Here is a 13,782-nt window from a genome sequence, read left to right on the forward strand (position 1 = left end):
CAGGCAGAACCAAATACCAGGATAGTGGCTTTTGCTTGTCAGTCTCTTTTAGCTTGTCCCAGCTGCACTTGAACCATCTGTATACTTTAGCTTCTCAGTACATAAAAACTACCAACTGTAGTCTATTTCTGAGTCCAGAGTCAATTAGTGTAGAAAGAAACAAGGTCTCTGTACCACCATATCCTTATGTGATAAGTTGTCCGGTCCCTGAAATTTGAAAGGAGGAATTAACAATGGCAGCAGTATTGATTTGAATTTTATTAAAATAAAACACAAGGGGGTGTGATTTCTCATACAATATACAGCATCAAAACAGCAAGCGCAACAGTAGGATGTTTTAAAGATCATTGTATGACATACTATGATATAAGCAATAATAGATTAACCAAATCAAGGAAGTGTCTCCTCTGGTTCACTGTAAAGTAAACAATGTCTACCAGCATGGCAGTGAACAATTAAAACTAATAAACTTTATTTCGCTTAGTTTAAAAAATCACCCTTCCGTCGGTGATGAAACACAGAAAAACTGCACAGGTAATAAATACACATACGGACACCTATAGCCAAAGGTATCCTAAAGACGTAACAGGTAAGTAGAGAACCAGCAGAGTACAAACTGACAACCTTATACACTGGTAATAGCAAAGATAGAGTAGTCTTACCTGTTCAGACGCTGTGTACCTTGCATAGGTGCATCAAGTTGTGCTCTGTGTTACCTTGTACGTAGTAATGGCCGGGAGTCTCAAGATGCATACAGATACTTTCCAGCATTTGGTAGGACAGGCGGTTGGAATTGGAAAAACACCTATTTCTGTCCCTGACCCGAGTGTGTACGAGCTCCCGCCCTTACAAGGGTAGTACCAGGTTTTGCCCTGTTCTTATCACCCAGTATTCCCTCTCCCTAACGCATTTCTTCCTTATTAGGATTCATCAGAGGGATTTCTGGCAGAAATGTGATCAAAAAATAGTAATGGGACTCCTATAGTAATCGGATGTCCCTCGGATGTGTTATATAGTGGGTGTCTCCAAGTGTAGGATAACCCTCTAGGTATCCTGTGCGGAGGCCTGGTAACTGATCCCTGGCTGGTCTAGTGGGGACCAGCCGGGGATCAGTTACCAGGCCTCCTGGAGTAATGGGACTATAGGAGTCCAATTACTATTTTTTGATAGCATTTCTGCCAGAAATCCCTCTGATGAATCCTAATAAGGAAGAAGGGAGGGGGGATGTTGGGTGATTAGAACAGGGCAAAACCTGGTACTACCCTTGTAAGGGCGGGAGCTCGTACACACTGGGGTCAGGGACAGAAATAGGTGTTTTCCAACCGCCTGTCCTACCACATGCAGGAATGTATTTGGATGCATCTTGAGACTCCCGGCCATTACTACGTACAATGTAACACAAAGCACAACTTGATGCACCTATGCAAGGTACACAGCGTCTGAACTGGTAAGACTACTGTATCTTTGCTATTACCAGTGTATAAGGTTGCCGGTTTATACTCTGCTGGTTCTCTACTTACCTGTTACGTCTTTAGGATACCTTTGGCTATAGATGTCCGTATGTGTATTTATTACCTGTGCTGTTATTTCTGTGTTTCATCACCCCAATATTTCTGCTTGTTTTTCTACCTATGGACTTTGTCTAAATGGACTGCCCTGTGTAAAATGGACTGTATATTTAAAGAAACTTATTATCAAAAACAAGCATGATAAACCAGGGACCCTTACTCATAGATACAGGCACCGTGACTATGGTGATCTTCTCAAATTTGTTATCCATGGCTTTCTTCCTCCTAAAATCTGTTTTTAAAATTATGTTAATAAGCCTGAAGGGCTACCCTGGGGCCCCTGTGAGTTTGCTTTACAGACAGCTAAACTGCTCCCCTATTTCCTCAGTTCTTGTGCAGTGAGCACTTCTTGATGTTATCTCAGCGCTGAGAGAGCAGGGGGTGAGTGAGACAGTTTAACACCCTGTAAAGCTATATAATAGAGCAGTGATGGCGAACCTTTTACAGACAGAGTGCCCAAACTACATCCAAAATCCACTTATTTACCGTGAAGTGCCAGCATGGAATTTTATACAGTACCTTACTGCTACCTGTTCTTCCACATCTTTCAATTGTATCGACCGCCTTAGGCCACCAATATAGTTGAAAGAAGAAAGGCAAATTCAAACTATCATTGTAGTTTCTTTCCAGGGTCTCTCTGAACAGTAAGAAATGGTGGGTCCAGCAAGATGACCTCCAAAGATAATGCAGTTCTGTCAACACCTTCTTACTTTTCTCGCAGTTCCCAACACCCAATAAAGTGTCACTTAAAAATAGTGCAGCATCTCTTAAGTTGAAGATTCAGTGTTTTGCGAACTCTGTCCTTGGACAATGGCCTGAGTGCCCGCAGAAAGGGCTCCGAGTGCCACCTCTGGCACCCGTGCCATAGGTTCGCCATCACTGTCATAGAGGGACAAGGGTAATCCTTTAGTAACACTGGCATAATCTTAAAATTTGATTTTAGAAGGAATGAGGCCATGGATAACAAATATAAGAGGATTACCACAGTCATAGTACCTGGATCTATGAGTAAGTATCTCTAGATTATCATGCTTCATTTAAATGGAAATAGATTTCCTTTAAATATATGCTTTATGTGAATGGGCCAAAAACTGAAGATAGCTAACATGTAATTAGTTGCTATTTAAAATTGTATTCCTCTTAGCAGAAAAATCATGTGGACATATGCTATAATGAAGAACTAAAATGCTACCTGCCTTTAATCGCTGATTTTATCCAGGTGGAAGAGGCACAGAACAGAAGAAGATCACATGTTCTTAACCTGCCTTGGCAGGTCATGTGATCATTACTATGTTTGGCTGTAGTTGGTTGTTTGCAGTGGGTTTGATGTCACTAATGGTTGCGGGACTTATCACATTAGGGGCCAGAGCCTTCATTAAGAAGCAGAGAAGCCTCATATATCTCTGCTGAGGGGTTAGCACATAGATGTGAAGATGTATGAGGCAGGACTATACTAGATGTGCATTGGGATTGGGCAATAGTGATGTTATTTATTGGGGGTGAATGGGCAAAAGGGATATATTTACAATAGACTGCATGCTAGAGGCTGGAGGAACAAGAGGGATGCATTTACATAGGATTGCACGTTAGGAGGCTGGAGGACAGAAGGGAAGCATATAAATGGGAGAACAGGAGAGATTAATTTACAGATATAGCGCATACAGATTACGCAGTGCTGCAGAAAGCATGTCAAATCAGTCCCTGTCCCCATGGGGCTCACAATCTAATCAACCTACCAATATGTTTTGGAGTGTGGGAGGAAACCAGAGGACCTGGAGGAAACCCACACAAACATGGAGAGAACATACAAACGCTTTGCAGATGTTGGACTGGGTGGGGCTTGAACTCAGGTCCCCAGCGCTGCAAGGCAGAAATGCTTGGGTGTTTCCAACTTATGAAGCTTTCTCCATACAGCCTTAATTGACCTGCACACGAACATGGAACGGAACTGTGTGCTGGTCAGATTCTATGGACCAAGCACAATTTTGTCGAATATCCATGACATATGATGTAAGGATTTTTGCACTGCTTTTTGGCCAGCAGACAGGGACTCTTTGCAATTTTTTTACTATGATAAAAGAACACCAATCCACTGCACTGTTTTTCAATTTCTAAGAACATGCATTCAAGTGCATAGTGCCAAAATGACATTGCTCCATACTGTTATCTCACTTCAGCGGTTAAATATACAAAACTAGGATCTGTAAACCATGCTGTTGGGTTTTTAAAAAATAAAAACACTATAGATTAATCTATACTGTATATGCCAATATTTAATCACTATTTATTTACTATTTTTATATAAACCTCTTTATACAAGCCTGCAATACCAAGGATAAAGACAGGGAAGTTTTAGAACTGTCCTACAAACTGTATTATATAATTTCCTGAAGACAGTTCATCCAAATTAAGTCTCATTCTTATTAGCTTCTAGTTTTGATTTTATTAGGCTCTAAACTTACCTCTGTCTCTGAGAGGTCAGAAATAATGTGATGTTCTGCCCTATGAATAATGCTGCCTAGATTAATGCTGCCAAGACTCATATGAGCCATGACGGTGGGGTGTATACATTTGACATTTTCTATGACATTAGATTTGGCAGATGTAGCTCAGAAATAATTAACTTGCATACATTATCGGCAATAGACCTCCTTTTGGCAATTAATAACATCTTTTGCAAAGCGTTTTCAGTACCATTTATTCTTTAAAGGGTTACAAAGTTGGAATAGATCATATAGTGAGACAATAGCTTTTGGTGTTTCTGTCTCCAAAATGATTGATCCAATAGAATAAATGGTTTGCTCTTAACTGACATGACATTTTGACTCTTGATTACTTCTGGCAATAGAAGATATGCTAAACCTTATTTACATACACTGCATATCCTGTCATTAAGATTTTTCATCCCACGACATCTTGTGAAACAAGTCGCATAGGAGAGCGTTTTCTAAATTACTCTGGGTGTGCAGGCATATGACCTCTATTTTGTATACACTTGCCATGTTACATGGTCGATCTGTATACATGTACACACAAGTGTGGATTTTGAGTTTTATCCCCTGCTATGGAAAAATAAATAGGAAAGTACTGTAACATAAATACTGGCTAATGGAATGGACTTCAGTAGATTTTGCAATATTGGGGGCTAAGATGCAGTGTTATCGCCCAAAGTTCTCCTTTCATTTACCTTCCTTTCACCACCACCACTTTAATTTCCTTCTTTATATTTTATTTTATTGTTCATAACCGCTCTATGCGATATGTTTAGTAATATAAAAAAAATATAGTTTATATTTTAGATAAATAGGGGGGCTATTGAATATGTTAAATTTGCCCTTTTAAAGCTGGATTTACTTATAAATTCAGAGTCATTTTTTTTCCAACCGTACATATTTAGGTCCCTAAAATGTACAACTTAAAGGGACACTTGAGAAAAAACATTGCCTACACAAAGCACAGCTGGTGCGATTCACTAAGATCGTGTGGCGATATCCTTCATCTGCCGCTTCCCTGATCAAGTCCACCAGAGTTCACCTTCTTCTTTCCGGTGCATGTAAGTGCTTGATCACTTCAAAGTTAAATCCTGTGGTTTGTTCAAATCTGTCGAGATGTCCCCACCCCCTGATTTCTGTCACATGAAAGCCGATGCGCCAAAATCCGATCACATGCGACATGATCCCTGGCACGATCCCCGAAAAGTCGGAAAACCCAACGAAAATGCTGTGGCGGGACCCTTAGTAAATAAGCCACAATATCTCTTAAATTTCTCTTGCATGTTCAGCTGTTAATGGCTAAATTGAGCATCTTTAAGCATAACTTAACAGCAGTTTGACCATGCAGATAATGTTAGGTAGCAGCTGTTAAGATGAGTGAGATGTCTTCACTAAACTGTGAAACAGTTCCTCCACTTCGAAAACCTGAAGATTAAAATTGTAATAGAAGAAGAGCATTGATGTTTTTTTTTTTTAAGGAACCAACCTCAAGGTGATGTGTGTTCCTCAATACAGCACATGGGAAAGTTGAGTGTTTCAGACTTGTTTAATGGTTATGGAAAAAAATTGAAGATTAGAGATGACTGGGTTGCTCAAAATTTGGGCTAGGAGATGTACATGAAGTAAAAATATAACATAAAATTATTTGAAAAAACAATTTAAGAAAAATAATGTCACAGCAGTTAACCCCTTAAGGACGGAGGGTTTTTTGCTCATTTCTTGCTCTCCAACTTCAAAAATCATCACTTTTTCATTTTTATGTGCACAGAAAAACGTTATTTATTATTCTATGACGTTATTTATTATTCTATGACGTTATTTATTATTCTATGCCATGTACTAGGAAGCTAGGAAAAAATTCCAAATGTAGTGAAATTGGCAAAAAAATACAATTGCGTCACTTTCTTGTGGGCTCGGTTTTTACAATTTTACTGTGTGCTCCAAATAACACCTCTGCTTTATTTTTTGGTTTGGCACAATCACAGTGATACCAATTTTATATAGGTTTTATTGCATTTTAATATATTTTCAAAAATTAAATGAATATGAACGAAAAATAAAAAATTTCGCCAATTTCTGACGATAAAAACTTTCATACTTCAGTGTACAGAGCTGTGTGAGGTGTAATTTTTTGCAAAATGAGCTGACATTTTCATTGCTAACATTTTGAGGATTGTGCAACATTTTTATCACTTTTTATTAATTTTTTTATGTGATTTAAAATGGTGTAAAAGTCGCCATTTGGGCACTATTTTCTGTTATAGGGTTCCACCACCTCCAATAACCATTTTTATATTTTGATAGATCGGGCATTTTGAGATGCTTGATACTTAACATGTCCATGATTTTTACTGCTTATTACGTTTTACATCAGTTCTAAGGAAAGGGGGGGGATTTAAGTGTTTAGGTTTTTTAAAATTTTTATTATTTTTTAAACTTTTTTTTTTCTATTTCTTAGACCATCTAGGGTACATTAACCGTAGATTGTCTGATTGTTCCTACCATATACTGCAAAACTATTGTATTGCAGTATATGGCATTTTTGCACAGTAATCATTACAATGAGCCCCTGGCTCATTGCAACAAATATGCAGAAACCAGGCAGCCTCAGTTGTTCGGCTCAATGACGGGGAGGGACGATCGGAACCACGCCATGCTACGCCATGCCTCGCCAGTGGCATTTCTAACCTACCAACAATGCTGTGCACCGACACTGCCTTACCAGCAGTGCCTTGATGTCATTATGGAGCAACTATCTTCCTCAAATGGTGGCACCCAGCACCACAGGTAGGTTAGTGTCGGTGTACGTCCAAAGCCATTTAAATGCTGCTGGTGACTTTGCCAGTGGCATTTAAAAAGTTAATGCCCGTGATCGCTTCAGCACTGATTGCAATCATTCACTACGGGGAGAAATTGAGCCAATCCAATGAAGGGTCGAGTTTTAAGGACTGGTACAGATCTCACTAAGAAGCAGACAGTCTCACAGAGACTCCAGGCTGAAAACGGATCATGAAAACTTCATCAGAAATTTTTGCCAAGATGGCCGTATGCATGCAGCCACTTGAAATGGTTAACACTAGCAATTGGTGGCAGCAATAAATGCAACTGCAACAAATACCCACCCTGCATGGAGAGTGTCCGTGCCAATGATGATGCATAATAGTATAGTGTATTTCTTAGTTGTAATTTTAATCAGAAAAATTAAAAAGAAATCAGTATGTTATGGGTATGTTACTAATTACTATTTAAAATTTTTATTCCTTTTTGATATTTATTGTAAATGTATATTAAGTATTTTTCTTCAATTAGTAAATAGTTAAAAGCTTTGAATATTTAATAGAATTAGATGGATATAAGCAGGCATCCTAGTATCATCATAACTGATAACATTTTTAAGTAATATATATGTTTGTGGCAGACTGTATAATGATGCCTGGAAACTTTAGGTTTCGACCTGCAAATAAAAGTTTTAATTATTTCCCCTCCATTTACTTTACAAAATGTCCAAATTAACTACATAAGGGTTAGTGGCATCATGTATAGTACTATTCTGAAATTGTGCTGTCTCAGGAGCTGTGCCAGCACCATGAGAAGCAACTTAAAGCCATATAATACAGTTGACACCCTGCAATCGGAGATTCCCTAGTTGCCTACTAAACCTCCCTCTTTCCATTGTGCTGTGAATGGTGGAGCTGACATGTTGCCTGATCAAGAATCAAGTATCAGTCACTTCTCAGGTCCAACAGCCGGTATATACACTAAAATACACAATTACTGCAGAGAAATTTAAAAAACACAAAATAGTGTCAAAAAATGTTTGCATTCATTATGTGAATAAAACACTGCAAAACACAATACATATTTAATATCAACCTGTAACATCCTGTACAATAAATATGATACATTATTTTATATACATGGTACCATCATAAGAGACAAAAAATCTAACAATAAGTTCACAAATTCTGTTGATGGTTAACTTTGAAGACCCAAACATTAAGAAAATTGCAAAGGCAAAGTTTACGCCTTATATGGGATGCATTATAGATTTCACTAAAAAATAACTGACTAAAAATAGCTTCATACATAACTTTGTTGTCTGGTAAAATAAAAGACAACGCATCAAAAGTTAAACATTTCTATTAAAGGAAATAGGGTCTTTTGGGCACCGTGTTTACAAATATTACTTAGTCACCTTCAGAACTAAGCTTGTGTTGCTGAATGCCATATTCCCTCTCACATATGTGTCATATACATTATCAGTCTTCAGGATAAAGCTTTACAATGAAAGCTATAAAAACCACTCATTTATTTCTCTTGCCAGCTCTATCTACAACTATCACAACTGTTTCTTCAAACTTTTTAATCACTTAACAAGTAGAGTATTTTTATGGAACAGAACAGTGATCTGAATCCGTATTTGGAAGATAAAATCAAATAAGAAGGTTCCCTTGGCAAAACAGGATTTATGCTAGAGACACTGATCAAAGACAAGCCCTTGGATGGAAAGGAGTCCTTTGATGATGTAACGTTCATGGTGCTATTTGTAGTCACTGACAACATTATTGCAATGTGACCCATAAAGCCATGCATTAAATATAGACATTTGCAAATGATATGAAAAAGACAGTTGAATATTTCTCACTGTATGTTTTCAGACCTTTATCTATAGCATCAACACATGTTACTTTGGAGACAGCCAGTTTCTTTTGTGTTTGTTCCTTGCCCTTTTATGTGTTCTGTTATCTTTGTCAATTTGATGGCGCTCAGATCTCAGCAGTTGAACAATATAATGATGGCAGAGCAAATGTCAAGTCTTATCAGGAAATTGCAAGCATATACCTTGTATATATGTATGTTCATGTAAAGACAAGCAAATGTAGCTTTTACTCTGATTCTTGGGTTCCACTAAAATTCCTTTGGTTTAGAAAATGAGACATTTACAATAAAATAGTCACATTAAAGAATTTTATTGTGTTATATGGACAGTGTTACCATGTGAACATACAATATTTTTACATTCAAAGGATGGAAAGAAGAAAATAATGAGCATGCAAGTTCTTAGGTTCACACACTAACTGCCTTATTATGCATCTCTTGGGTGGTTCTATCTAAAGGCTTACATGCTAGCTTTTTCGGATAAAATTAATCATTAGTAATGTATTGTAAAAAGCATATCTTATGGTGATGTTGTCTTATACTGAACTGAAGCTTAAAAGTGTGAACTGTACTTGCATAGGACACATGCACTGAAGATCACTAACAAAATAAAAAGCCAAACTAAAAAAAAACAAACACACACTACAGTTGAAAAGCATTACACGCAGGGTTAGGATAACAAAATCAGTTTTTAAACTAGAAGGGTATTTCATACATGCGTGCCTAATATCCTTGATATTATAATCTATATTATTAGCACATCACTTAAATTACACATAAATAATGCAATTATAGCACTTCTCCAACATTTTTTCCACAAATCAATAGTTCTTGTGATGCAGAACAACTTTATCTATTATCTTGATTACCTATATTTCTTTGCTATCCTCCTTAATTTATTATGGCTCTGTACTAGATGTGACTGTGCTAATTTCTTTTATGATCCATATAGTTGTCTACAGATTCAGACTGAAAGAGAGCTGCTGCCTGCTCACATATAAGGAAGGAACAGTGGTAGGTCCTATACCAGCACTCTCTGTGTATAGCTAAAATTAGTAGCCTAGACAAGTGTGTTGTTCTGTGGATGCAGAAGTTTTCTACACAGAATAGTGAGGTACAAGAATTCCCCTTGTTCAGTATTAGGCCCTCTATACCAGTCTGCCTATGCAATGCATACAACTGTTTCACTGCTGGTTCCTACTATTTATTGCATGCTGCATGTTCCTTCATATGATGAACTAGAAAATGAATTTTTGCTGCACTCTATCTCCAATGTGATTCACAGGTGCTCTGGAGAGGGTCCCAATCCCGTATAGTAGAAAATTCGTGAACTCCAGTCACACTGTTTAAGTTGCAAAGAGTGTTTATTGATACAAACTTTCAAGTGTTACGTTTCGGTCAAGCAATTGACCTTCATCATCAATTGTTTGACCGAAACGTCACATTTGAAAGTTTGTATCAATAAACACTCTTTGCAACTTAAACAGTGTGACCGGAGTCCACGAATTTCCTTCATATTATGAAACACTATGCAGTGTTCAATGGATTTACCTATAGGAATCTCACTAGATTGTTGCTAAATTACTGATGCGAGAGCACAAGGTGCCATGGGAAGTAAGGGTAACATCAATTTGAAGCAGCTTTGGAAAAGATACAGGAAAAGGTTAGTCTCCACCCACTTCACTTCTCCTAAGGAAGATTTCTGACAAGTATCTTCAGAGCAGAAAATGCTATAGCCATGAAAAGAAATGGGCAAGGAACCCAATTTAGGTACTGTTCTGTTCTAAATGGGTAATTACATATGAAAATTTGGTAAAAACTATTATAACATTGGAGTTACACTTTAAACCACTTACTTCACATTAAAAGATATCTAAACTTTAATGATCCACTTATCAGAATCTGCTATTAAAGGACAACATTACTATTATGATCGACTTACCAGTATGCACTATTAGAGGACAACAAAAATTGTATGATCCATGTATCATTGCAACTATTAAAGGGCAACAAAGCTTTTATGATCAACCTATTGGAGCATGCTATTCACAGATAACAGAACTTTTATGATCCACGTATCAATACATGCTATTAAAGGACAACAACACTTTTATTATCTACTTATGAGTGTGTGTTCATGGATAACAGAACTTTAATTGTGCAGGCTGCACTTTACTATATAAACTCTTCTGTATCATCTTCCATAACCAGGGTATCAAGAGATCATGATTATTGACAGAACATAAGGTGCATAAAGTTTATACTAGAAAATGTCGCTACCACATAAAATTTTTCACCCGCATCATGTAGCCATTTTTTGTTTAGAACCTTTGACTTTTAAATGAAGATCAACAAATAGTGTAAGCAACCTGCAGAGAGCAGATATCACCTTGTTTTTTTATTCTTGGCTAATTGCTTTTAAAGTATTCTCCACGTCTGGGGAGATACAATCAAGCTGTGAATCATTTGGGAAGTGGCAGGGATCTAACCTGAAGCATACATTTGCAGCTAAAGTGCTAACCATTTTGTCAGTGTATACAGTATTTTAAGTATTTCAATCGTTTTCAAGGGATTCTTTCTCAAAACTGTTAACTATACTTTTGCCAGCTATGGTATACCAAGGGCAGAAAACTATACTATTATTTATACAGTCATATATATGCTGATATAGTATATTCAAAAATGTATTACAAAAATGTTATACAAACATAGTTCAAAAAGACCTAGGGTCACTGATACAAAACCATTTTGCTTGCAAAACTTCTGAAGTGATAGATTTGAGAAAAAAAACATTAATAAGGATAGTAGAAATCTAACTAAATCTAACTAAAATCTGACTATGATGTTTGAGTCCCTAGGATAATCCTTAATAGGAAAAGTGCTACTTATGAACACACATAAGTCACAGCTGAGGGCCATTTCATTACAATTTTTGTGCAGACCCCATCTATGAGCCGTGTAAATTGCTATTTACAGTATTTACATGTCTCTTTCTGTTGAGTGAGTTAAACTATAGAGCAATGTTACTAGAGGATATTCTCTCTTTCAGTCTCTATCAATCAGTTTTTCCCCTTTAAGCATAACATGCATGTAATGTGGAGTTATGCACTGATGGAAATCTCAGGGCACAGATCAATGTCAGCATTTTCTACCAACCCCCTTATCAGGTATGTGCTCAGTGGTGGACTGGATGATTCGCCACCTGCTGACCAGAAACGATTTTACAGCTGAGAAGTCTTTGAATAACGAACACTCCTGGAAAAATAAATAAAAGAAAACACGCCGTGAAATGTGATATTTTATGGCAGTTTTGGAGACAGACTTCATAGGATGTACTCATAGAAGATATCACTTTATTTTTGGGAGGTATAAAGTGCAATGTTCTGATGTTATGAAGTGTATTATTTCTCTATACAAACTTGTAAAAGATGAAAATGAAGAAGTGGAAATAGGAAAGTAAAATGCAAGCATAGAGCAAAGCTCTAGCGCATATTTATCTACCATCCAACACGTTATTATTGTTATTATATTATGATTATTATTATTTCATTTGATCTAGCCTTTGAAAATGGTTACAGCTCCAATATGGGAATAACTAAATAAACTGCACAACATTGAAACTTTTCTCTCTTTCTCTGTAATGAGGTACTGCAATGATATTTGCCCAGGAGAAAATGTGCGTCTGTTAGACTTTCTTAGGAGTCTATTACACAATGTTCTGTAGCCAAAGAGAAGAAATGAGGGTAATAGAAAGTAAAGCATGCTTCATATTCCTCAATAATCCGGTGCATATCAGGAGAGAGTTCACACTGCTGATTATTGTGCTAAGCTGTTTTATGTCTCATGGGCAAAGTTAGTGAAGCGCAGCAGAATGGATTCTCAAGTTCATCTCAACATCAGCATATTCACAAAAGACCAGATGTGCAATACAGCTGTTTTACAGACAGCAACCAGTGTTCTTTCAGTGAAATAAATACTTAATGCTGATTCAAGCTAATGAATAGAATTTACAAACCTATGAGATTCTGTTTTGGTTGTTGAATGAAAATAGCAAAGCCCCCGTCTTGAAATTTTATATTTTTATAAGATATTTGTATGATTTTAAAGTATTTTTGAATAGCATTTTTAGTGTTTTTTTCTGTAAATAGCTCTCCTGCTTACATATTATAAAAGCTGTGGTTCAGTCATATTCTTTCCACTCATATTCTTGCTTCTATAGCTTAACAAACAATACAGAGCAGATATAAGTTAAATTCGTAGAAGGGTGAAGACAGTGAGGCCTGAGCTTTCCACAACTTCTGTCCCTGCCTACTTGCTATCTAGGGTAGGCGTCCCTACCCTAGATAAGTGCACAGTTAAGATCAATTCCACCAAGAATTTTGGAGCCGCAGACCGGAAGTTTTTGTGCCCTTCCCCCAGCGGCGCCCATTTCCACATTGATACATAACATTGTATGCACAATTTCTTTTTTTACTAAAACATTTTAAACCATGACAAGTTTAAAACTCTTTTAACAGAGCCCTATAGTAATATGTGGATCATAAAAGTTATGTTGTCCGTGAATAGCACACACTGATACCTATGTGATGAAAGTTCTATTATCCATGAATAGTGCACACAGATATGTAGATAATAAACATTGATGTCCACTCATAGAGCACATTTATACAATGATCACAAGTCAGTGCATCTGTGATCAGTATCCTCTGATATTCCTTGAGTGTCGAGGAACAAGGATTTCGGAGTTTGGGTGCCAAGACAATAGTTATTAGACAATTGGCCGAACATTTCATAATGGTGTTTGGTATTGTTGGAATAGTAATTTCATGCTGGGAAATGTGCTGGTCATAGCCACTTCTCAGGAGATCCCTGGAAGAAGATGCTACACCTGTGCTGTGCGTATAGTGTTAGGGACTCTGATACATTTGGTTTCCGTGACAGAATCGTGTATTGGGTGTTAGGGGAGTACAATCTAGCATAATGTAGCTGAATTGTCAGACTCCTGCATATCCTTTAAAAGCATACTGATAAGGGGATCATAAAGGTTCTTTTATCCTCTAATA

Source organism: Engystomops pustulosus, chromosome 1 (genome assembly GCF_040894005.1).
Source record: "Engystomops pustulosus chromosome 1, aEngPut4.maternal, whole genome shotgun sequence".
Taxonomy (NCBI): domain Eukaryota; kingdom Metazoa; phylum Chordata; class Amphibia; order Anura; family Leptodactylidae; genus Engystomops; species Engystomops pustulosus.